The sequence below is a fragment of the Protopterus annectens genome, chromosome 5.part0 (assembly GCF_019279795.1).
Source record: "Protopterus annectens isolate FY-2018-M chromosome 5.part0, PAN1.0, whole genome shotgun sequence".
Taxonomy (NCBI): Eukaryota; Metazoa; Chordata; order Ceratodontiformes; family Protopteridae; genus Protopterus; species Protopterus annectens.
Window position 1 is genome coordinate 204,888,174 of NC_056735.1, and position 26,689 is coordinate 204,914,862.

Genomic DNA, 26,689 nt, shown 5'->3' on the forward strand with positions numbered 1-26,689 from the left:
CACACAGTAAAGATTTAATAAAAACTCTAATATTAGTCCTTATCTGCCATTGTTGTTCATGGACTGCTTATTAACAAATGTGACTTGATAAAAAATAGGCCGTACAATTAAGTCAGCTTTATCTAGTCTGTGAGACAGCCTGTGTCTGTGACATGTTTTCCACCTTTTCATGTATTCTCCTCTATCCATACCAACAATACTAACTGGAGAATATGTGCAAGTCTTAACACTAAAAAGTATTACAGCTAATATTGACACCACAAGCTCTTTTCAGAGCTTCCACTCTCCTGATCTCCTTTCAGTGACCGAGTCTTGGCTAAAGAATAAACATCATCATATATATTATTTCTTCTGTTTGTATACTTATTAATTTGATGACTGGCCAGACACCCGTCCCAGAGGTGATGTTCTGTTAATGCACAAATCCTCTATCAACATCTCAATTATTTATCAAACCAATGCATTCTTTTACTCTGACCCCAACTGGTTACTTACTAACCTTCCATTTATGTTCCCACAATACCTATACCAGGCTGCTACCCATCTTCCACCTCCTGTTTCACTCCACAAATTAAAAAATACTCCTTTCAATACTTTTTCTTATTAAACCAGATAAATGCAACATCATACTGGATGACTTTAACCTAAACCTTCTGGAACCAATAAAATATGATTGAATTGAATTTATTGCAGATCTCAGCTTACCCCAACTAACAGACGTCACAGCTAGGCCCCACACCATATGTAGTCAACATTCCCCTTTTGATCTCATCATTACAACCCATCCAGACATCTCCTCTATCTCCATTCACCCACCAACCTTTAGAGATCATTGCCCCATCACATTTTCCCTACAAAATCGACAAGTCTAATACATCCCAGGCTAATATCTTTCATAGTGTTCAGGCAATCAGTCTGCAGACTATTTCAAGCCTAGCCAAAAAACCTTATTCAAAATTTCTCTCTAACCTCAGGGAGGGCAAACAAGATAAACCAGAGAGAATCTGGGTCTACCCATCCAATTATCTAGGTTGACTTTGAAGGTGGCAAGGGTGGTGCTCTGCTTGACATGCAGTGGAATTTTGTTCCAGAGGTGAAGAATATGTTGGGATATAAGTCTATCCTGTCAATGTGTTTTATTTGTCTGCTGATGAAGGTTTAGTTCTTTTAATCAAGTACTGGATGTAAAATTAGTGTTGATGAAGGAATAAGAGATTAAATAGGATTAATTCATGGCATAAAAGGCTATACATAGATCTTCATGGAGGAGTCTGCTAGAGACTGAATGCAGAGAAACAATTGTCAGTCTCTCCTGATAACTAAGATTTTTGAATACGGTAAGTGGAACTGTTTGTTTACCAAAATAAACTATGCTGCATTTTTTTTCATTTAATTTGAGACTATTGTCTTTGCACCAGTTGTTACCAGGTTCTAAGCCCCAATGGAAAAATTGTGAGTTGGTTAAAATCAAATAACAGCACCCAATTTACAGTCATCTGCAAACTTAGTTAACCACAGGCCAGAAGTTCTGGCCTGAAAGTCTGAAAAATACATGCCAAATAGGAGAGGGCCCAAAACTAAGACCTGTGATACACCATTGGTAACTGTTTTGCTTTCAGAAGTGGCTAACCACATGGGTACTGTCAGACAACCAGTTAACCATACATTGCACAATATTCTGACTTACAATTCTATCAATAATGCTTGTGTGGAGGATAGTGCCAAAGGCCTTGGCCAGGTCTAGCTATGATGTATGCACTGTATAACTACTACTCACTGCTTCAGTTATTTTTTCAAGGAAATTAATGAGAAAAAATAAAAAGGACCTTCCTTTGATAAAGCTAAATTGACGAGGGTCCAGGGTGAAGAGATTTTCAATATCCAGATTAATGAAATCTGGGATAATGTGATCCATAGCTTTACATATGAGTCAAGTGACACTGACTAATGGGTCTGTAGTTACCAGTGTCTGTCATTGGGCCATGCATGTGTAAAAGCATTACAGTAGCTGTTTTCCAGGCTTCAGGAATGCAACCAGTGGAGAGGTATAGATTAAAGAGGTTAAGTAGGGGTTCAGAAAGACTATATTTGGCTTTGATAATCAGGGAATCTGGTATGTTGTCATGGCCCATGGATGAAGTATTCTTAGTTTTTAAAAGGGGTGAGAGAACTTTATCCATAGTAAATAATGTGGTGGCTGGAATTGTAGAACCTGTAGGATATCTAAGCCTCCTGATAAAACCCTCACTCAGCACTTAACATTTACTCCCATTGTCTGGTACCCTATACTCACCCTTTCTGATGATAGCAATGATTCCAGTAAAATAATAGACTTACTACTCTCACTTCAGGTTACCCACTTCCAAGTGATTCCAAGGCTAATGAAAGACAAAATACTGAATGGCTCACCAAAGAGCTCAAATACCTAATGAAAATACATAATGAAACCTGGAAAATGTGGAAACATGACCTTGCACCCAGCAGTATTGACCATTATACATCTCTGAGGTACATGACTAAACAAGCCACTTCCAAACACAAAATCAACATCTATATTCTAAACAAACCTCTCTTTTTCACTCATCTATATATTTATTGCAGGAAATTAATAAATTAAAAGAAAGATTCTCCATGAATGAATTATCCAGTTTAGTGCACAAACCTGCCCATCTTGTAATCCTGTATCTTCTGAATCCTCAGGGAATTCTTATGCCTTTCCAAACCCTCACTTATCTAAAATAAAGACAAATAAAGACAGCTGTACCCCCTCTCCTTGATTTCATTACACATTTTCACTTCTCAAAAATTACCTCTAAGCAAATTTTAACCTCAGTTGAATAGATTCATATGGACTCACCATCTGGACCTGACAATATCTACCCTTGGGTCTTGTACCACTGCAGAAATGTCATCACCACCTCACTTAAGCACATTATACAACCTTTGTCTCACAATTAACACTATGCCAGCATTTAAAAAAAAACATATTTTTCAGACCAATACCAAATTAAGTCAAGCTCTCTTATTGCAGCCACTTCTATACTATCTATAACTTTAACACCCTTGGTAAAATTCTTGAAAAAATCATATGTAATCAGCTTACTACTTATCTACAAAATACCACCTCTCTCCATTAAACAGCATGGTTCTGGGCTGGTGGAACACAGTGACTGATAATATCTTAACTAATGTGGATAAAGGAAATCTTACTGAACCTTTGTTTTGGAATTTGGCATAATTTGTGCCTTTGACATGGTCAGCCATCCAATTCTACTTCTCCATTTCCAAGACATTGGGGTCAGCCTTGATGCCACTGGATCATTCAAAGACTTTCTTTCTATTCATGTATTCCAGGTAAAGATGGGACATACTCTTTCCAGTGGTTCCCTCATTCTCTCTGGAGTCCAACAAGGCTCCATTCTAGCACCTTGTCTATTCTCGATCTTTGTTATACAGACAAAGTCATCAAAAGGTCTGATCCTTCACATCAAACACTTAAAACTCAACTTCAAAAGGACCTTCTTCAGCTACAACACTGTCTAAACACTAATAAATTACTGCTCAATGCAAAAAAGTCCATGTTATTTGGTACCTATAAAAGACTATCCATCCATTAGGGATCTGGCTAAACCAATCACTAAGCTGTCATGAACACGTAAAATGGTTGAGATCCAAGATCAACAGATCAACTGTCTACTCTTCCGGGCCAAAAATAATCTCAGTTCCTCTCACATCCATCAGGGGTTGCTTGTGGAAAATGCATCCTCTTTGCCTAACTTCAGTATGCTGTCCCCTTATTTGCATCAGCCTCTGTCAAAAACAGTACCTCTATTCAGACTGTCTCTAGTAAAATATGTCAATTTTTACCTAAAACACCATGGAATAAACACCACTACTTTACAGTTTCAAATGCCGTATGGCTTCCAGTGCATGCCATATCAAATCGTTTTTCTTGGTTCCTTACTCTTAAAAATACTCAAACATGAAACCCCCTCCCCTATCACTTCCAAACATTTTACTGCCACTCAAACGTATAACCTAAGAAGCCAAGCCAGTTCAAGTACCTCTCTACAAACCCCTTCTCTCAGACTAAACCCTACTAGCCATTACTTCTCTCTACTGGCCCCAAAAGTATGGTAGTCACTTTATTTAGATAATCATACACATACTCTCTGTTCAAGCCATGGTTCAAATAATTCGTACTAAAACAGTTTGAATGCAGCTGTCTATCTATACAACATGTCTCATAAACTAATGTCTTCAACTGCATAGATCCTTTACCTCCCATATACTTGATCCACCTGATTAACTCACTCACCCTAAGCCAGGATTCAGCTTACCACACTATTCCTGCTCTAAACCCAAAGCACATAATCTAACCCCCTTTTAAATCTTATTGATCTCTATTAGCTTTCTTACCCTAGCAATTATTACCTATATCTCCACCACTTCTACTTCTTCTACTTTCACTCTGTTCTCACTTTCTTATTTCAGTTATGTAACTCTACATATATTTTTTGTTAGGTCTTCTATAAATATATTGCTTGTCAAATTGTCTATGCTTACTCGTAAATGTAAACCATTGTTATTTGTATGCTGCACATTGTTTTCTTACATTATGATATACCCCGAGCTGAACTTGCAATTAGTCATTGTTTGATCTGTGTTCTAGCCTGGTAAACAAATGTAAATAAATAGATAAAAAGGCATAATACAGGTAATTACTTCAACAAAAATAAATAAAATGTTTGATTATTTGTTAGAAAAATATATATATTCACATATGTGCTGCCTAGAAAATATATATTTACATACATGCTGCCTAGAAAAATATATTTACATATATGCTGCTTAGGAAAATGTGTATTCAAACATTCAAACATATATAAGTTGTGTGGTCAGATATATAGAGAAATGTGTGCTTTAGACAGGAATAAATGTGCTCAAATCTATATAGGGAACAAAGGTTGAAAAATAGTATGATATGTAATGCATTTAATTCTGTTTTACTAGAATAATAGTAGAAATAAACTCGCATATTATTGCTTGAAGCATAAGCTGCAGTGTAATTAGAAATTTGGCCTTGGCAGCGTTTCAGCGGGCTGGCTCATGTCTGTCAGTGAAGATTATTTTGCAAAGTTAGAAAATAATAAATCTGTCTGCATGTGTATCTTTTCCTGCTTCCACCAGAAGAATAGACTATCAGAGATAGTGTCCAGCTGGTAAACAAGAGAGGGACAAAGAGAAGCATTAAAGAAGACATGCACCCATTGTATTCGAACTAATCTAAGAGCCTTGAATTGGCTACATCCTCGGAAGGACATTGTGACTGACCAGGTGCTTGCAAGGCTGTAATATTCTCATGGGAAAAGATTTTTGAAAAACACCATCTCAGCACTTTTTCATAAGTTACTATGATGTAAAGACCCTGTCACTGACCACGTCAGTGAGGTGGGCAAAAGCTGATAGTAAAGTGTATAAAATACCATATGTCTCACCAATAAAATCAGACAAAATTCTGTACAAGTTTCTGTATGGTTTGCCTCCTAATGTACATTAGAGTATTAGTAAATAAGATACTTGAGTTCTCCTGCATTACTGTTTGTTATTGACTGACATTGTTTTTGAATGCCAGATGATTTTTACAGTCTGACTTTAACAAATTTATTTAACATTTTGGTCCTAATCGAATTCCCTTGGTAAGCTGCAGGTCAGAGTTTATAGGTGGCACAAAAACCGGAGAAGGAAAGACCTCCAAGAGGCTGTCCACTTGTCTGATCTGTGGGAAAACTGGATCCTAAAAGAAGTTTCCTCTTTGTTTTTGTTTTAGATCAGGGACCAGGTTACACTGTGCTATTGCTAAGGTTTGTGATAGCAGGGAGAGAGGTAGTCAAGTATTGTATCTTGAGTCATAGATCAGGAAGTAAACAAAGCAAAGTAAAACAGTTATTCTAGACACTACTGTGGATACGGGAATAAGATACCACGTGGTACAAGAGAAAGGGTTACGTAACAGTTCTTTTTTCTTTCAGAGACATGGGAAATGAATGCACTAAAGGGTCACGCCCTAACAGAAGATGCAAAGTATATGCAATTGCAAAGAGCAGATAATGTGAGATATTTTTCAAAATGGGTTAATAAGTATGACTTTGATGGTAAATTAGATAAAATATCATTGGTAAAACTTTTGAAACAGTTAAAATCTGGCAGAAGGTCAGGCAAAAACAACAACAGTTCTCAAGCACATAGGTGGATTGAGGAAGTGAACCAAGGAACAGAAAAATAAAAATGCAAAAGCATTGTTTTTAGACAAAGAGGATAATAATACAATAGTAGCATCGGTCCCTCCCCTACCTCCTCCGATGCCTTACTTAGAATATGAAGCGGGAGGCGGGCTGGACCCCCACATTATCCGGAGACAACAGGGATATTAAGACAACCATTTGTAAGAGAACCTATCGAACTAGATCCCGAACACGTCAAACATTTATAGATGTTCAACCAAGCGGAAATTCATTAGATGAGAGTGAGGAAATCTGTCCATTAATTGAAGTACCAAACCCACAGGCAGGACAGGAGGGCCAGGCCTCAACTCTCTTAGTGTATAGACCATGGACACCGGAAGACATCCGGAAAGCTACAGAGGAATTCCCCATCCAAAAATTAACTTTGAGAAATTTGTACAAGATTTACAGGGCATGAGATTGAGTTACCACCTGAATGGGGAAGAGGTAGAAAAAGTAGTTAGACAAATTTTAGGTCCAGACTGGCACATGATTTGTGGTGCCTGGAATGGGCCACTCCCACATAGTGACGCAGAGCTAGATACTAGATTGAAGGGTCTTACAGACCGCATTACTGAAAAGTGGAAACCTAGGGCAGACTGGACTTGTATTAACCAATAACAAGATAATGAAACAGTAGACGCATACTATGGTAGATTATTAGAATGTTTTAATAACCATAGTGGTATGACTATTCCTGAAAATCAAAAGAATGATAGCTCATATGAACAGCAGTTGAAGAATGCATTTTAAAGGTTGTATTGGATAGATCAGGCTTCAAGCCTTGTTAGAATATGCTAGACATGAAAACATTTTAACAGTAAAAAGAAAAGAAACGCAGGTCTTCACAGCTGAAGAAAGACGCGGAAGTTTTGTAGTACAAACAGCCAAAAGGGGAAATGCTCAGGGTAACAAACGTCTGACAGAAACTCAGAATTTTATGAGGACAGGAAAAAAGAGGTGAGTGCTTCAATTGCGTAAGAAGGGACATTTGGCAAGGGATTGCAGGAGCAAGGCACCTGTGGAAAAAAGGATAAGGATGATGAGGATTGACTAGATGGCAGTTATACTGCTCGGCAGTCATTAGGAGAGACTAATGAGCAGGGAATAATGTAAATACCTTAGAGGAAACAAATGACATGCAACGGATGTAGAAGTTGGGGAAAGTGAAGTTTTGGACTTGGCACTACTGAGCTTGGAGCTCTATTTAGCAGACACTAAACCGGAAGTTACACTTCTGGTGGAAGGGAGAGAAGTCAAATTTTGTGTGATTCAGGAGCATCACGAACTTTGATACATCCTTCAAAGTTACCGGAACATTCTGAGTCACCCGATTACATATTAGTGAAAGCAGCAAACGGACAGCTGTACAGGGAACCACTTTCCCATGATATAGCAATAACTGACCCCATCTCGGTATAACCCAGAGAAGTAAAATAGTACTTTCTGCCAAATGCCCCATGAACTTATTGGGAAGAGATCTTATGCAACTCTTTGGCATAGCAGTAGTCCCTACCATGAATGGTATGGAGGCACAGAGGCAAACTGATGCTTTTGTAGTACGATCGGAGGGTGAGGCCTATTATTGGTACAGCCAGGATCTGGTTACAACCGGTCCAGGGACAGTGACCAAGGAACTGATGAATGTAGCCACCAGCAAGGTGCTTCCCCTCGATGTTGATCAGCAACATTTGTTACATTGTACCCTATATTATTGTAGCACATCAGGACCTGATAAAGAATATAAACAAAAATTGTTCAGGAATCCCGCAAATAGACTAATACTACGGACTTTATACTGGGACACTGAGGGCAATAGTGTAGTGAGTTGTTCATTGCCTCAGGAGTTCTTGGAATTGTACAAATCCAATAAACTACCATGTTAGCCTAACCAAGAACAGGAATGTTAGGTGGGTAGACTTGGGTGACAAAGTGACAAAATGGGAGAAACTAACTGACTTAGAGTTATCGGACTTAGGAGTACAGAAACAAAACTAAATTCCAGCTGTGCACTTACAACAGAGTGAAGACAGCTGACTGGCGTTCTTGATAGAAGAAGAAGAAAAAGCTTTGAGTAAAATACCAAATGTTCTTTGGTCAACAGGGAAATCGGATGTAGGACTTATTCAACAGCAGGGCCAGTAGTTATTACACCAAAATCGGCCTTTAGACCAAGGAAAAGACAATATCCTTTGAGCAAGGATGCAGAACAAGGAATCAAACCTATCATAATGGCATTACTTAAGAAAGGGATACTGGTAGAATCCTTGGATTCACCATGTAATACTCCTCTATTTCCTGTTAAAAAGCAAACGGGAATGGCGGATGGTACAAGATTTACAGGCTGTGAATGATGCTGTTAAATGATTTGAAGCCGCAACAAAAATATTTCACCGTGGTAGATATTAGCAATGCTTTTTTCAATACCTATCCACCCTGACAGCCAGCATTGGTTTGCATTCACATTTCAGGGCAAAAGGTATAATGCACCCGACTACCACAGGGATATAGTGAAAGTCCAACAATATTCGCACAAGAGATGGCTAGCAACCTGGCGGGTTTTCTCCACCAGGGGCAGCCAAGTACTACTATGTAGATGACATCTTGCTTGCAGCTCCTACCCAGCAGCAATGTAGGGAAGACACAGTAGCATTGTTGAAATTCTTAGCTGAGCAAGGGCATAAAGTGAATAAACATAAATTGCAACTTTGGAAAGAACAGGTTAAATACCTGGGATATGTGATATCCAAAGAAGGTAGAACATTAGATGAAGATAGGAAAACAGCAATCTTACAAGCACCTAGACCAACTACCAAAAGGAAATGATGTCCTTCTTGGGAACGACTAATTTTGTTGGATACCAATTATGCTTTAGAAACGGCTCCATTGGCTGATTTAATATTCAAAACACCAATGGCAGCACAAGAAACACTACATTGGACACCGGAAGCGGAAGCAGCTTTTTGCAGACTAAAACAACTGATAGTCTCATTAGTTTTAGGGCTTCAATTACCATAAGAGATTTTCCAGACTGTAGATTGTAGGCAGGGATATATGACGTCAGTACTGACGCAACAACATGGCGGCAAGCAACGCCCCATAGCTTACTATTCATCACAGTTAGATCCAGTGGCACGATCATTACCACCCTGTGTACAAGCAGTTGCAGCAGCTATGGCAGTGCAAGCCTCAGTGGTATTGTTTCATCCTCTCACGTTGAGAGTACCTCATGCAGTTGCGATAATTTTACTGCAAGAAAAAATAGCATTTTTATCCCCTGCCAGACATCTTTCTTGTATGACCATACTATTGAGTCAACCCCATATGACAATTGAACGATGCACGACATTAAATCCATCGACATTACTTCCGATTCCTGTAGATGGCACACCACACAGTTGCCTACAGGAAATGGAACAAATAACCACACCTAGACAAGATCTTACTGATGTGCCCTTAGATGCAGAGATGACATTTTATGTGGATGGGTCCTGTAGACGAGGTCCTACAGGAAAGAACCTAGTGGGTTATGCAGTAGTGACTGATAACGAAATCATAGAAGCACAACCCTGCAACATAACCTGTCAGCTCAAGCAGCAGAATTGATAGCTTTGACACGCGCCTGCACTCTAGCGAAAGACAAAGGTGTTAACACATATACTGACAGTCAGTATGCTTCTCTACAGTGCATGTCTTTGCACAACAGTGGAAAAACAGGGGAATGATAACATCTACTGGCAAACCGATTAATCATGCACAATTGATTTTGAACCTGTTAGATTCTATTCAGTTACCCACTAGAATAGCTATCTGTAAATGTGCAGCCCATACCAAGCAACAAGATAGAATTTCAAAAGGAATGCTCGGGCGATGCAGCTGCAAAGCAAGCTGCCTCAGACCTAGAAACTGTTTTTAAATGAAGAACTACAACCTTCTGAGACTCTAGATTTAGAAATGTTAAAAACAATGCAGACATTAGCTACAAAAGCAGAAAAACAGAAGTGGATAAAACGAGGAGCAATCCTTGAAGAGGGACTGTACATCTCCAAAGAGAAAAAAACAATATTGCCATCTAATTTATTTAGATATGCAGCTTTGTTGAGTCATGGGCAGAGCCATGTCTCAACAGGGGGGATGGTACAGTTAGTTAACAAAACATTCCAAACATATCTAATGGAATTATACACAAAAATTTTGTGCAACATGTCATATTTGTAGCAAACATCATGCACAGGAGCATTTAAACCCGAAGAGAGGAGCTTTCCAACACCACCCTATCCGTTCCATACTATTTGTATGGATTTCATAGAACTGAATAAATGTGAAGGGAAAAATACTGTTTAGTGATCATAGATATGTTTTCAAAATGGGTAGAAGCTTTTCCAACCAGGAATCCGGATGCAGCAACAGTAGCAAAAGCCTTAGTGAAAGAAATCATTCCTAGATTTGGCATACCGGAAAGAATCTATAGTGACAATGGAACACATTTCGTAAACCAGACAATACATCAGCTTGGGAGATTTTTTGGGATTTCTTTGAAAAACCATTGTGCTTATCACCCTCAGTCAGCAGGACTGGTGGAGAGGTACAATGGAATTTTGAAAAACAAGTTGAGAAAATTGATGAGTGAGACTCAAAAGACTTGGATTTGCTGTCTGCCTTTAGCACTGCTGAGCATGAGAACTGTTCCAAATGTAAGGGGCTTGACCCCTTGAGGTAGTGTTTGGAAGAGCATATTGTGTGCCACAATGGAAGGCCCTCATGCCTGCAGAGCTGGAGGCCGATGGCTCATTAGCTAGTTATATGAAGAAATTGTTAACAAATAAGACTGTTTTGCAGTTGAACTCTTTTCAGATAAACGAGAAGCAAAACCGGAGGCCGTGCTGACCCGGGTCCTGGATCTGGCTGAAAGTCATCAAAAGAAAGAACTGGGCGAGTCCAAAGTGGGAAGGTCCGTACCAGGTACTATTGGCAACACCTACTGCAGTAAAATTGCTGAGAGATCATCTTTGGTTCATTTGACGACTGTAAACCACTCAAAGAATTTAAATTGGACAAACATTTTTAACTGACATTCCAGAGATACAGGATGGCCAGAGGCAGAGTGAATAAAAATGTGAAGCAACCCCAAAGACATTGGTTCACTGGCCTACTGATCATACACTTATTAACCATGTTTGTAGTGACCTTTTGTTGTTATGGTTTTCTTGCATATAACTACAGAAGTGAAATTGATAAAACGTGATGACGGACTGGCTATAGACTGGCAAACTTCAACACATACCTGGCTATGAAACGAGTCTATGTAGAGACTATGAATGTTTCAAATTGCTGGGTTTGTACTGCAATACCACAGCATATGGAGGACTTTTAATGTCTGCTGTCCCCTTGGGGATAAATGAAACTTGGGAAAACCTATTATTTGACACGGTACTGTGAGATCACAAGACAAAGTGGCATTATATTTACCCGTTACTCAGAAAGGAATTGTTTGTTTCGTTAAAATGACACACTCCAGGTTGGTTGGAGTAACTGTAACATAACTGTGTCTTACAAATGTTATATAAAACCTGTAGACCAAGGTACTAGTTGTAGCACGAACTATGGTTAAACAACATTGAGAGATGTGCAAAAACTCCTGAAATATATAGACAATTATCTGTTATAGATAAAAAATGTTTCATTCAGGGTTAACCCGCATCAGTACTAAAGTAGAAAACTGTTATTTTGTTTGTGGGAAGAAGGCCTATAAATGGTTACCTGAGAATTGGTCCGGCAGTTGTTTTTTGGGTTATCTGGTTCCAGCCATAAGACATACTGCAGAATTGCCCCTGGGTAAAATACGCAACGAGAAATATAGCTCAGCAAGCCGAGAATACAGTCAGAAAACCTGCTAATCCAGTGGGTAAGATTGAAGCAAGCTGGAAGGATCACTCGGCTGTGAAGGACAAAGAAAAATTGACTCATATGGACTTGAGTGACAGTGTTATATCCTGGGCTGGGATATTCCCAGCCTACGGAGCAGTCAAATCGATTTGGGAACTGAGGAAATTGTCAAAACTCCTCAAGTAATGAGCAATGCGACTTTTTCCGCTCTTGAACTTGTGACTGATGAAATGAATGCAATGAGAACAGTCGTATTACAGAACCGAATGGCTCTCGACTTCACCCTAGCGCTTGTCAAAGAAGAATGCTGTGCGTACATTCCAGACAACCAACATGAAATCAATGATCACCTGGAGGTAATACAGCAGGTGTCAGCAATGGCAGAACCAGGCCCAAAGCCACCGACGAACTTTTTCCAGAATCTATTTGGGGGTGGGGTCGGTCCTTATGAATATTCTGATAGCAATTTGTGTAGTACTGCTCATAATTGGAGCATGTGTCTGCTGCATACCCTGTGTGAAAAAATTAGTTAAAGACTTAGTTGACATATCAGTAACTGAAACTATGTACCAAGACATGGAATTGAATTTGTTGATACCAAAAGCCTATCTGAAATATAAAGCAAATGACTTACTTAGCTAAAAGTCCTTGAAAGGAAAAGGCTAAGAAATGAAATGATACTGTTTATGTTTCAAATAGAATGAAATGCATTAACAGGAGGGAGAATGTTAGAAAAATATATATATTCACATATGTGCTGCCTAGAAAATATATATTTACATACATGCTGCCTAGAAAATATATTTACATATATGCTGCTTAGGAAAATGTGTATTCAAACATTCAAACATATATAAGTTGTGTGGTCAGATATATAGAGAAATGTGTGCTTTAGACAGGAATAAATGTGCTCAAATCTATATAGGGAACAAAGGTTGAAAAATAGTATGATATGTAATGCATTTAATTCTGTTTTACTAGAATAATAGTAGAAATAAACTATATTATTGCTTGAAGCATAAGCTGCAGTGTAATTAGAAATTTGGCCTTGGCAGCGTTCAGCGGCCGGCTGGCTCATGTCTGTCAGTGAAGATTATTTTGCAAAGTTAGAAAATAATAAATCTGTCTGCATGTGTATCTTTTCCTGCTTCCACCAGAAGAATAGTTTTGTGCGCACTATCAGAGATAGTGTCCAGCTGGTAAACAAGAGAGGGACAAAGAGAAGCATTAAAGAAGACATGCACCCATTGTATTCGAACTAATCTAAGAGCCTTGAATTGGCTACATCCTCGGAAGGACATTGTGACTGACCAGGTGCTTGCAAGGCTGTAATATTCTCATGGGAAAAGATTTTTGAAAAACACCATCTCAGCACTTTTTCATAAGTTACTATGATGTAAAGACCCTGTCACTGACCACGTCAGTGAGGTGGGCAAAAGCTGATAGTAAAGTGTATAAAATACCATATGTCTCACCAATAAAATCAGACAAAATTCTGTACAAGTTTCTGTATGGTTTTTTGCCTCCTAATGTACATTAGAGTATTAGTAAATAAGATACTTGAGTTCTCCTGCATTACTGTTTGTTATTGACTGACATTGTTTTTGAATGCCAGATGATTTTTACAGTCTGACTTTAACAAATTTATTTAACATTATTCTTCAATGCATGACAATATTTAAGTTTCTTCCAGTGATTATGAAAGCAAAGTTGTAGTATGTTTGGAGAACTCTTATCATTTGTCTGCATGCTGCACAGCTTTATTAGATTTGATTTGTCTAAAGCAAATAAATACAAAGATAATTTTAAAATCTTTAAACATTTGGAATCATTCTTGATTTGTAGTAAACCAAGTGAATTTGAAATGATTGTTCAAGGAAAATAAAATGAGCAAGAATGTTAATTTATGTGACTAAAAATGTGCTTGACATTATCAACAGAATAGCTCCCTCTAACCTAATTAATGGAAATAAGAACAACTGGATGCCTTTTCCAAATTTGGTTAAGACTAGGACTCATAGATGAGCACCTCTCCCGTGTGCTGCATTCATTTTCAGCAGTTTGCTTTGTGGGTCAGCTCACATCATTACACATTTTGCCTTTGATTCCCTAGCTCCTTTGCAAGGTCACTAACTAGTGCTTTACTGTGTATTCATCTAGGAATTCCATCCTGGCAGTCTGTTTAAAGGAAAGAAACTTAAACAGAAGGTATAATAAGGTGAAATTATGCATGGATTTTAATTGTGCATGGCATGGTCTGTTTAAAGGGGAGCCAGAAGGGCAATTGGCCAGGAGAGAAGGGAAACTGCTCTACTCTTTCTTTTCAATTAGAATTGTGAGAAGGGTGCTAGTAACTCATGAAACCCTTGCTCACTACCACTCACTCTAACTGGTAAGTACCCTAACTCTAACTAGCCAGATCTTAGTGAATTACATATACCTTTTACCACCCATCCCTGCAGAGTTGCATAGCCCTCCCAGAACCCTAAACCTCCCTCTTTGTCCATAACTCTAACCATTATACTGCTCTCCCTAACCCTAAAGTCCCCAATCACTCCCTAAAGCTAAAACTACACTCCTCCCTCTCCTAAGGTTAAAGTTCACAGTCATTCACCAGCCCTAATACTCTACTTCCACTCACTAATCCTTAATTTCTGTCTTCCTCTATAAACCTGAAGATGCCTTTTCTCCCCAGCTTAAAGTCCTTGATTGGTCCCTAACCCTAAAACTGCCCTCCTGTCCCTAAATCTAAATCCCTTTCTCTATCACTGATTGAAACCTTAACTGGCACTCCCACCTCCTTTCATTCCCTCACTGTACATGGCTGCTATACTCACCTTGCCCCAACTCTGCTTCTGTGTTTGGGTGAGGTGCAGCAGTTCCACCCTCTCCTCTTGGCTGCCATACATGTAGTCAGGTTCAAGCACCAGCAGCTACCTGTGAAGGTTAGAAGATGCCAGAATCCCTGGCTACAAGGTAATGGGGTTTGAGCATTTGTAGTAGATCCAGAATTTAATATCCATTGAGCTACTTCTAAGTCAGGTAAATGGGACAAGCCATTTAACATTTTTGTGAAGGTCGATACCTCAGTTACTCACCTCTCCATTTATCCTGCAGTGTGGGCTAAAACCCACAGGAGTCTGATCTTCCTTGTACCAAAGATGGGTATGCTACCTGCTGTGTCACTAATGTGGAGGATAAAGAATCCTGTTCTCCTTTAGGACATGTATATAGGAATATGAACAACCATTTTAGATAACACTGTTGGATTGATGGATTAATTTAATCAACGGCTTGAAAAATATTAGGAAATATGACAGAATATAAATCACTGTTTCGAGTTTACGGCATTATTTTGGTATATATTTTAATTAAAATGAATACATCTCATAATTATAGCACCAAATTGAGTGCAGTCAGAAGGAACAATAAAAAGCAGAGTAAACAAAACAAGTACATGTAGCAATGCATCATCCTGCATCCATTTTAATATCTTCATTGTTAATCAAATAATAACATTAAGCAACGAGATGTATAAAATGAAAAAGACCATTAACATTCAAGATAAGTAGTACTGTAGTAAGCTGAGTGAAACTTGCATTTGTCTTTCAATAAAATATTCATAAAAGATGTATTAAGCAGAGTTGAAAATAATTATTTTATAGAGCTGTTTTTCCAATAAATTTTGTAGCATGTAAACTGTATAGAAAGTGAGGAATACGAATTGTACAAAAAATGTATTCAGTGAAAATGCATCAAAGCTGTTAAAAGGTGAAAATGCCTTCTCAAATGTGCACATATGTCTCTTTGGTAAAGCCTGCTTCCTGAAATGATACTTCAAGTCATATAATTTATTCATTTATTTAGGATTTACCTCCCACTAGAGTTAGATGGCTGTAGAACATGAAAGCTTACAATCAGAATTAAAGCCAAACAGGTATGGAATCTTTTATGTTGACATAAAAATCTGCAAAATGCATTTATTTATTTATTTGTTTGTTTGTGTATTTATTTAGTTTTAATTCATTATTTTTTATTGTGTTCCTTTATCAGGAAAGTCGAACACATAGTACTCATTTTCAGTAGAGGCCTATGGAGAAAAGGTCCTCAACAACATTATGCAATTGATTGTTGTAGTACAATTACACATTCTGATAGTTACAGTAGTATACTATAAAACTAGTGAGCTTACAATACAGTTTATTAATTAGTAGTAGCTAAATTCATATAGTACAATACAATACAGTAAAGCTAATAGGTTTACAGTACAGTTTACTGAATTAAAACCAGAATTTCAAATAGACAGACATTTGCAAAATTACAGAGTGTGGTAGATAGCTGCATGGTTATAAATAAGCCCCAACTTCTCTGGGAAGTGTTGTTAGCATCGGATAGCACATGTGAAGAGTCACATTCTTGTAAGGTGTCGCTTGAGTTCAGCCTTAAATGATTTTTTATTGCCGGTTTGTTTTAGGGACACTTGCAGAAAATTCCAGATTTTAGAGACATGCCCCCAGATTCTCAAAAGCTTGCATGGTGTGCAAGATCAGTGCAGGAGCTCAAGCAGGCAATGTCTGCCGTGCGATCCAGGAACAACCTGCAGGGGTGTACATGAGCACTCCTGCACTAATCCTGCATGGAATAAGCCCTGGTATGCAAATCAGCCCATTTGCAGGAGAAATCTATGCAAATGAGGTGATTTTGCAATCCAGAAAGCTTGCTACAGTCCGTGCAAGACTATTGCTATCTGCAGAAATGTACTCGGATAGTAACTGAGTACATTTCTGCAAAATCCAAAACGGAGTTGTGACAGCCCCAAATAAAGGCTGCATATCATGTAGTAAGCATGCCAATGGCCAAGTATAAGGCCATTGGCATTACACACAAAATCAACTTTTATTTTTTTTTAGCCAATCTCGGCTGTTTAAGCGTAGGGCAGTGGCACGCAAATGGGATCGGGGGGGGGGAATAATAAAATAAACATAAAATAAGCAGTCTAACTAAAATCACTATTCTGCCATGCAAGTCAATGGCAGGCAGAAGACAACCTGGCCAGTGAGTAGTGGTTGCTAAGAGGGGTGGCTCAGTGTGAGACATGTAACTATGCATTAGCAGGCAATCCTATGCAAACAAGGGGAATGGTAGTGAATCCCAGTTTTCCCCAGCATGTGAGTCAGGTCCCAACAGTGTAAGAGTAGGAATAGCTTGGTGCAAGCCTAGGAGTTAGGTGATATCATGGAGGTGTGTGTCAGGCATACTGTAAATGGACTGGAGCCCTGTGGCTCGGGTCTGCTCCTAGCTTAGCACAGCTAAGCTCAGGGGTGTGACTAAACCTGCCTAGTACTCTTTACAAAGCCTAAGCGGGTGTGCGTGCCATGCACCGGGTTTTACAGGAAGAAAAAAAGTTAAAACAGGAAATAGGAGCACTGTGCACATTTGAGCACTCTGTTTGCGCGGTTCACACACAGACTTAAACAGGAAGGTAATGGGAAGGGAAAACAGCAATACGAACATAATCAAGGAGAACTAGCTTAGCTGGCAGGTGAAATGTATCAGAATCAGCCAATTAGACAGGCAGCAGATCAGCCCAGCTCAAAACACTACTATAAACTATGCAAACACCTTCCCCTCTGGTTTGTTTTTCCCACAATCTACACCACCGGTGTAAACAAGCAGGGAACTTTTAACACTCACAACAGCAAAATGATAGGGGCCATGATAGCTATCATACAACAACATGTGGAAGAGGCTGAGGGTGGTGAGGATGTGAATGCTGTCGACTAACCCACAGTGATTAGATGGAGAAGGGTGTACAGACCCAGGGTAACCTACCAGGGGTTACATGAGCTGGAGATAGTGGAGCACTTTAGGGTGGACAGGGACCTCCTACAGCAAATTGTTGAGATGTGCCGGTCATGCCTGACATACAGAAATAACAGCGGGGAACCCATCCCAGTGGATACCAAGGTATGTGAAGGCCTAAAAATACTAGCCACAGGCACCTTCCATAGGTCAATAGGGGATATGATGGGGATTTCACAGGCATCAGCATCCAGGGTACTCCACCAGTTCCTGGATGCCATGTCAGCACATGTCAGTGAGCACGTATATTTCCCCAACACCCGTGAGGCGTTGGCCAGCAATATGCAACTGTTCCACCAAATAGCAGAATAACCTGAGGTAATGGGTGCTATAGACTGCACGTACATATGCATCAAAGCACCACCCAATGAGTGGGGTAGGGTCTACATCAACCGCAAGGGCTTCCCCTCCATCAACTTCCAGGTCATGTTCGATGTCCAGGGCATAATAATGGATGTGTGTGCTGGCTGCCCTGGAAGCTATCATGATTCCCACATCTGGCATCTGACACAGCTGTACAAGAGATTTGCCAGTGAGAACATTCCTGATGGTCATCTAGTGGGGGATGCTGGATACACACTGGAGCCGTGGCTGATGACACCCATCAGAAATGAACACACATCTGAACAAGAACTCCATAATGAGGCACATGCATAGACCAGAATTATAGTAGAGCATGTGTCTGGGATGATCAAGTCAAGGTTCCGGTGCCTGGACACATCCGGTGGAGCTTTGCAGTACTCACCAGCTACATGTACCCAAATTGCCATTGTATATGCTGTGCTACACAATATGATCCTGTGGAAACAGCTGCAGCAGGAACTGAATGGGGCAGGGCCACACAGCCCCCCACCATTGCCAAGGCCTACACAAGCACAGAGTGACTCAGAGAAAGAACAACCTGAGCATGCCCCAACAGGCAGAATGAGGTGTGCCCAGTATGCCCTGGTCTTGGCAAAGAGGCAATGCATGGCACATACACTGGCACAGGAGAGACCCAGGGAATAACACCTCTCTCTGACTCTCACATACAGTAAAAGGGATGCCAAACATTACTCTACCTGTGAGTAACCATGTGTAGGGAGTGTACTATGTGCATCCAACATAGGCAGCCCTGCAGCACCACCCTCAGTACTGGGACACCCACAAGGTAAGTGACTCACATATGCCAGGCAAGGGGGTTCACATACCCAACAACAGTCACAGCCAGCAGGACAGGAGTAGGCAAACACAAACAAAGGCTGTGCTATGGCCTCTGAATGAGGCATATGGGTACCCCCCCCCCCCAGGTCTACACAGGCAGACTACAGCAGGTCAGGTAGTGGGATGTCAGTTCTGAAGGGTAGGAAGTCAGAAACTAATATGTAGGTAATTAAAAGCTAAGATCTGTAGTACACTGGTATGCCTGTAGTCAGCACGATAGGTATGCCTATAAAATGAAATGGAGTACCCGACATACCAGTACAGTCCTAGCAAATGTGTACAAGTGTCAGGTGTATCCCCCCATCCTACGTAGACATTTAGTAACAGAAGGGTGTGCCCCCCCCAATCCTGTGTAGAAATGTAGAAATAGTCAGGTGTGCCCCCCCACCCTAAGTAGACATGTAGTAATATTCAGGTGTGACCCCCAATCCTACATAGCAATGTAGAAATAGTCATGTGTGCCCCCCACCCTACCTAGACATGTAATAACAGTCAGGTGTGCCCCCCCACTCCTGCATAGAAATGTAGAAATAGGTGTGCCCCCCACACTTCTGTGTAGAAATGTAGAAATAGTCAGGTGAGCCCCCCCTGCTATGCAGAAATGTAGTAACAGTCAATGCCAAATGATCGATGAATACCCTGCAGAGACAGCATGCTACCTGTTGGTGTACAACACAAAGGTCAGCACTGCAGTACAAACTACCTGGACTCGATACACACATTCAATACAGATGGCCATACTGGGCATGCTCACTCACTTCGAGAAATGAAGTCTTTGTCAGTCAACAACATACTGAAAGGTCATACTGGGCATGCTCACACACTTACACACATGAAGGCCATGTCTGAAAACACCAGTGGACCAGACATATCTGGCAGTTGCAGTTGTTAGTGCAGACACTCATCAGTAAGTACCACTCATGCCTTGCACACACAGTGGTTAGGAATACAGACATATATGTAAGGACAACACACTATAATAAGCCAAAGATAGATGTACATGGATGTGTGGAAGAGGGTGACTCTGACAAGGAGCCATCCAGGCCTCTCCCACCCAGCACACAGCCAAAGGGCCCCAAACACATGAGGTTCAGATATCACTCACTGCTGATACTAGCCACCAGTATCTGTCAGCATTACAGACTATGTGGTGCACCTGCCAGCTGTGCAACATGACTGTACAAGGAAGTAGTTATCTAGCAGCTGTATACACATACCTGTAAAATACGACCCTGTGTGTGCCCGCATGTGGCGTGTCAACCCCTAGATGATTGGGTGATGGCCCATGCACACACTGCTCTCCCCATAGCCCTACTATGACAAGCCTCCTGAGGTCATCCACAGTGAAATGCAACTTTGGGAGAGCTGTAGCCCAATATTCTCCATGGCGCATTCCAAAACTGCGTTCTGCTGTAGTGTGATAAACTAGTTAGGAAGGAGTTCTAATCCCAGACTTGGCAACTGTGTGTGTGTGTGTGTGTGTGTGTGTGTGTGTGTGTGTGTGTGTGTGTTTGTGTGCATGTCTGTCAGTCTCTGACTATGTAGAGAGCAAGGCTTTTTAGGGTAGTCACACTCCCTACAATTCATATGCTCATCTTTGGCAAGGCTGCTGATGTCATCCACCTAGAAATACACCTCTGGGAAGTATGCAGCCCAGTAATCTCCATAGCGTGCCCTGTAGTTGAGCACTGCTGTAGTGTGATAAAATAGTTAAGTAGGTGTTATACTCCCAGCCATGGTAAGTGTGTGTGTGGATCTGTCTCAGTCTGTCTGTGTAGAGAGCAATGCTTTTAAAGTTAGTCACACTCCCTACAATTCATATGCTCAACTTTGGCAAGGCTGCTGATGTCAGCCACCTAGAAATACACCTCTGGGAACATTGTAGCCCAGTAATCTATGTAGTGCATACTGTAACTGTGTACTGCTGTAGTGTGATAAAGTAATTAGGTAGATGTTCTAGTCCTAGACTTGGGCAACTGTGTGTGTGTTTGTGTGCTTGTCTGTCTGTCTCTGACTGTGTAGAGAGCAATGCTTTTTAGGGTAGTCACACTCCGTACATTTCAAATGCCCTACTTTGGCAATCCTGCTGATGTCATTCATTGTGAAATACACCTTTGGGGAATGAATTCTCCGGTAATCCCCATGGTGTGTCCTATAACAGCTCTATTCTGTAGTGTGATATAGACCTCAGTTAGGGGTTCTATACCCACACATGTTGGCTGTGGATGTTTTGTGTGTGTGTCACTGTCTGTGTAGGGTGCAATGCATTTTAGGCTAGTCACACTCACTACAATTTGAATGCCCTACTTTGGCAATCCTGCTGATGTTATCCAATGTGATATACACCTTTGGGGAAGGAGTACTCCAGTAATCTCCGTGGCAAGTACTGTAACTGCATAGTGCTGTAGTGTAATAAACTAGTTAGGTAGGCATTCTTCTCCCAGACATGACAGGTGTGTGTGTGTGTGTGTGTGTGTGTGTGTGTGTGTGTGTGTGTGTGTGTGTGTGTGTGTGTGTGTGTGTGTGTGTGTTTGTAACTCATATCCTGTGTGGAGGTGGGTGTGAGTGTGTGACACCTGTGTCCAACGTGGAGCGGGTTTTGCATATTTCTTATATGGTGGCCCTACTATATATAACAATGTCCACTGTACAGGGATAACAGTTATGAAATAGCTGAGAGGCTAGGGTGCAATGTCATACCCTTACATGTGACATCAAGGCCAGGCAATCACAGGTCGCAACCCCAGTATTACCCAGAGCACACTCTCAAACCATGTCTCAGAACCACACAGGCCTAAGCAACAGCCAATATGTGGGTAGTACACTACATATTGGCCACTGATAGTAACTATGGAGTAATTGCTGTGGGCTACAGAGGCAAGGCACCCTGTCCATCTGTCCAATATGCACATACATGCAGACAGTGCACCTTCCCCATGTTCCCCAATGGACACCTGCAACACCTGTGGTGCCATCACATGTGACCCATAAAGGACATACCATGCCTGACAACATGCCATGTATGGACAGATGCCATTGACACCAGGAAATGCCATTAGCATGCTATCACTGTAGGTGCAGAGTAAACCTGCTGGCCATTACCAGTTCCCACCACAGTTGGACAAGACTGGCACATCTGATGATAATCTGTGCTCACAACATGGGCCAGACCCCTGAGGTACAGTTCCACATGTCACTGTACATGCATGTGGGAGGTGTGCACATCCCAGACACCGTCCATGTCATGGACTAAGGAACACACACATGGCAAGCGATGCACAGCATTGGCCCACACAATAGTCACCCAGGTGACTGGATGGGAGATACAATACCCACCTGTGAGGGCAAATGCCGGAACTACAGCCCTGATCCACAATGCAGACCATTGCCATGTGGCCTGATGCCAAGGTATACCCATCACCTAGCCTTGTATAGCTGTCTGGCACAGTCGACCACCACACACCCATGCAGAAATGCACCCATGCATGTCAGTACTGGCACCCTGTGTGTTTGTGTGTGTGTTGTATGATGCTTATGATTACATCCACATGCACTACAACCCCCATTGGCATACTGAAGCATGCTGTCTGATGTCAGGCACCTTCCCATACCCTTTGCCCATACAACCTCCGTATGACCCGTGTGGTGCATGTGATATCTGCAGAGTAATGTGTTTTGGCAATCCCACTAGTGATGAGTTGTAATCCTGGCCCTGCCAAGTGTGTCAATGCGTGTGCATCCCTGTGAGAGTGTGGCTGTGTTGACGCTGGCACCTGTTCATGCGGACATGCACGTGTATGTCACCTACCGTATAGCTACCATACCCCTGTTGCAGATGTTGCTCACCATCACATATATGTTCTGAGGGCTTCACCACAGGTAAACCATGTGGCATATCCAATAACTGCATAGAACTTTGATAGCACTACATAGTCATCAGGGGTTTGATACCCTGTGCTGGTAGGTGTGTGACACAAACATGCTGATGTTTTACTCATCCACCCCTCCATGACTTGTCTTTGCCTCTGAGTGCCTCTATCACTCCCTCTCTGGTGGATGTGGAGACCTACACCTGCCTTGCTTAGGCGGCAGCAGCATGTGTATTTTAAGTGATGCTCATGATCATCTGATGGCTTCTGCACAAATTGCAGCCCTCCCCTAGCTGATTGCATGTGGAACAGCTGTGGTAACATTTCCCTAGCCAATTGCATGGAAGCACACTCCAATATCTAGGAACATCATGTTGGTGTTGGCCCTTTTCATTCACTGTGAGCAGGAACTAGATCTGCTGTTTGGCAAAAAGCATCTCAGATAGACTGGGGATTTATCTCTAACAAGATACACTGTGGAAACAGGGCAACACACAGAAGGGGGATGTGCCTGACCTGACTATAGGCTGTAAGTGCTGCTATACTGCATTTGGAGTAATTTTATTTATTTATTTATTTTATTTTGCATTTGTTGACCAGGCTAGTCCAACTGGATACATGTCCATTTTCAGTGGAGGCCCAGGGAGAAAAGCTCCAGTTACACAGCATCATAAAAACATACAAAAACATAAAATAACATTTAGATTTAACATTTATAGATTAAACATTTTAAAACAACATTTTGAAACCATGCTGGTTTAACAGTGTGTGGGTGGATATGGCTGGCCTCCATGTTGCAAAATCTGCCATGTCAGTTCTCTGTTTATGAGGAATCCCCATCTGTAGGGTCATCTGCAGACTGGGCAGTGTGTTGTGCCATTGGTGTCATGTGTTACCCACAGAGCATCTAACAGTGAACTACAGAAGGTAGTGTGAGGATTGCAGTCTGTAGATGGTGAATGCCATGACAGTTACTGACTTCATATCCCTCATAGGACATATGTTGCAACAAACCCTGTTACAACAGTAAATGTATGAGGTTATCACAGCAACATGTCAATATTGGCCCTGTGTATGTGCTTCCAGCCACAACTCTGTCAATCTTTGCACATATGTTGTGCATTAAGAGGTGCATATGTGCTGTACACCATAATTAGTGTCATCATATCTGATAACAAGCCAGTAAGATAAAAGACTGCTACACATGTTATGTACACTAAGGGTTATATTTGATGACATAACCTGTACAATCTGTGGATGTTTGTACAGTACTGAGGTCTGTGTACGTATGGTGAATGTTGACAGTGTGTATACTGTTAATATGTACTTTAGCCTGTGTACAGACTGTGGTAGATATCAGTGTTCTATGTCCCATCCTATCTGATGTTACATGCTGCTCCACTGTATGTTACCGTAGTGGCACAGACAGCCATCAGATCAAACTATGTAGCAGCCCAGTATATGTAGGGTTAGTCTGTGAGTGGCACATATGAGGATGGTGTCGAACAGATAGTCCATATACTGTAACATTATGCTAGCTTACCATATGTGGCTGTGGCTGAGTTCAGATTGGTTTTGATTATGCACTTCCACACAGGTGTATTTTATCCTGTGCTGTGACATGCCTGTAGAGCTTGCTATATATGCAGGTACATGTGCATTTCCCCATAGGAGGTGTAGGCTAGTGTTGGACCAGTCTGCCTGTAGCCTGCACAGTGCATTATTACATGCCTAGCACCTTAGTGTACTTACCCAGTGAGATGTCATGTGCAGATACTTGCCAGATGTACTGCTACCAGGCCTCCACCCTAACAGTCATGTATGTCAGACAGAGCAGTGGGATGCTGTACAGATGTCTGTCAATATCTAGTGGGTAGTATGTGTTCATGGCACCCCTGTACCAGCAGTTATTATGTGTCAGGCCGGGGGGGGGGTGTGAATGCATAACCTATGGTGGCAAATGTATACCAGTCGTTATGTGTTATACCCATTTACATGGCTGTCAACATCCATATTGTCAGGCATGGTACACATGTTTTGCACTAAGAGGTTCTGTTATGCCTCTGGACTGTACAGAGTGTGTCAGAATGTCCACATATGTTGGCCAATATCTCTGCTGCAGTTCACAGGGGCATTACATGCTAGCAGTGGTACGTTACTATGATGTCCTTAGGATGTCTGTCAGTAGCCAATGGCACACATGTGAAAAGCAGATGTGACCTCCCACACAAATCATGTCTGTGAAGACAATACACATATGGGCCTGTGTTCCAGCCTCTGCCCTTCACCTACATACCAAGCTTAGCACATATGACATGCTGTCAGGAGTTGTTCTGTAGTGGGCTGTGAGTATATCACACTGCCATTGCTGCCATCAGTCCACTGCTGTTGTATCCCCCACACATACGGTGGAACTGTGGCCATATATGTGTGGCCTTCACCTACATAATACATGTGAGCCCTTAAGCAATCCAGAGGCCAGTGTATGTAACAGTGCTATATGGCCTGTATTATTGAGTCTGGGGGGGGGGATGCACCATAAATGACCTAGGCTGTTACAAAATGTGGTGGTATCAGGGGTGAGCTGCCTTAAAGTATCTGGATGTACAGTACCGTATACTTCATTTATATTTACATTACTCACATAAATTGGGTTAATGCAGGCCTACTGCCTCCTGCCATGCAGACTGTTCTGTTTGCCAATGTGCTTGTGATGGTGTTAGTTATGCCTTGTTATGTAACACTTACATCCCATTTGGTCAATTGAAGTCTTTAACACCTAGTGATTTTGTACAGAGTGTAGATAGAGGCTGCTGAACTAAACAGCTGCATTACATACTGTTGATTGCTTGGTATCCTGTGGCCCAGTCTGTCTTTACTATTGTACAATTTGAAGGGTTTGGCCTGGACAGCAACAGTTGTGAACCTTTCCAGACTACTGTATTAGTATAACTGTGTTTCACAGTTGCATTACTCTGTTTATATGGATGCCAGTGTCTGAACAGCTATATGACATGGCATATACAACTGTAATAGTACACAAATAAAGGTATTCCATTTCTGCAATCCTGTGTGTGGTGTTTTTTCTCTTTGGGTATATGTTGCAGGCAACAACTATAATTTGTATGGGTGACTCATACAGTGTCCAGTTATTCAGGTGTGAACTGTAGGCATAGTGGCTGTTCATATTGTGTGCACCTTCTGCATATGTATCTTACTGTACATATCTCTGCGTGTGTATGTGTAGTCAAATGTATATCTATATATATGTGTGTGTGTGTGTATATATATATATATATATATATATATATATATATATATATATATATGTAGATATATATATATATATATATATATATATATATATATATATATATATATGTATATATATATATATATATATATATATATATATATATATATATATATATATATATACCTGTATCTGCATATATGTGTCTGTGTATATGTATCCTGGGGATGCTGATAGCTTCCACATTTAACATTTCCTATGGGAGCCAGACTGTACTGCATGATAATCTGCCCGAGGCATTTACAAGCCTAGCCCATATAGTTTTGTGGCTT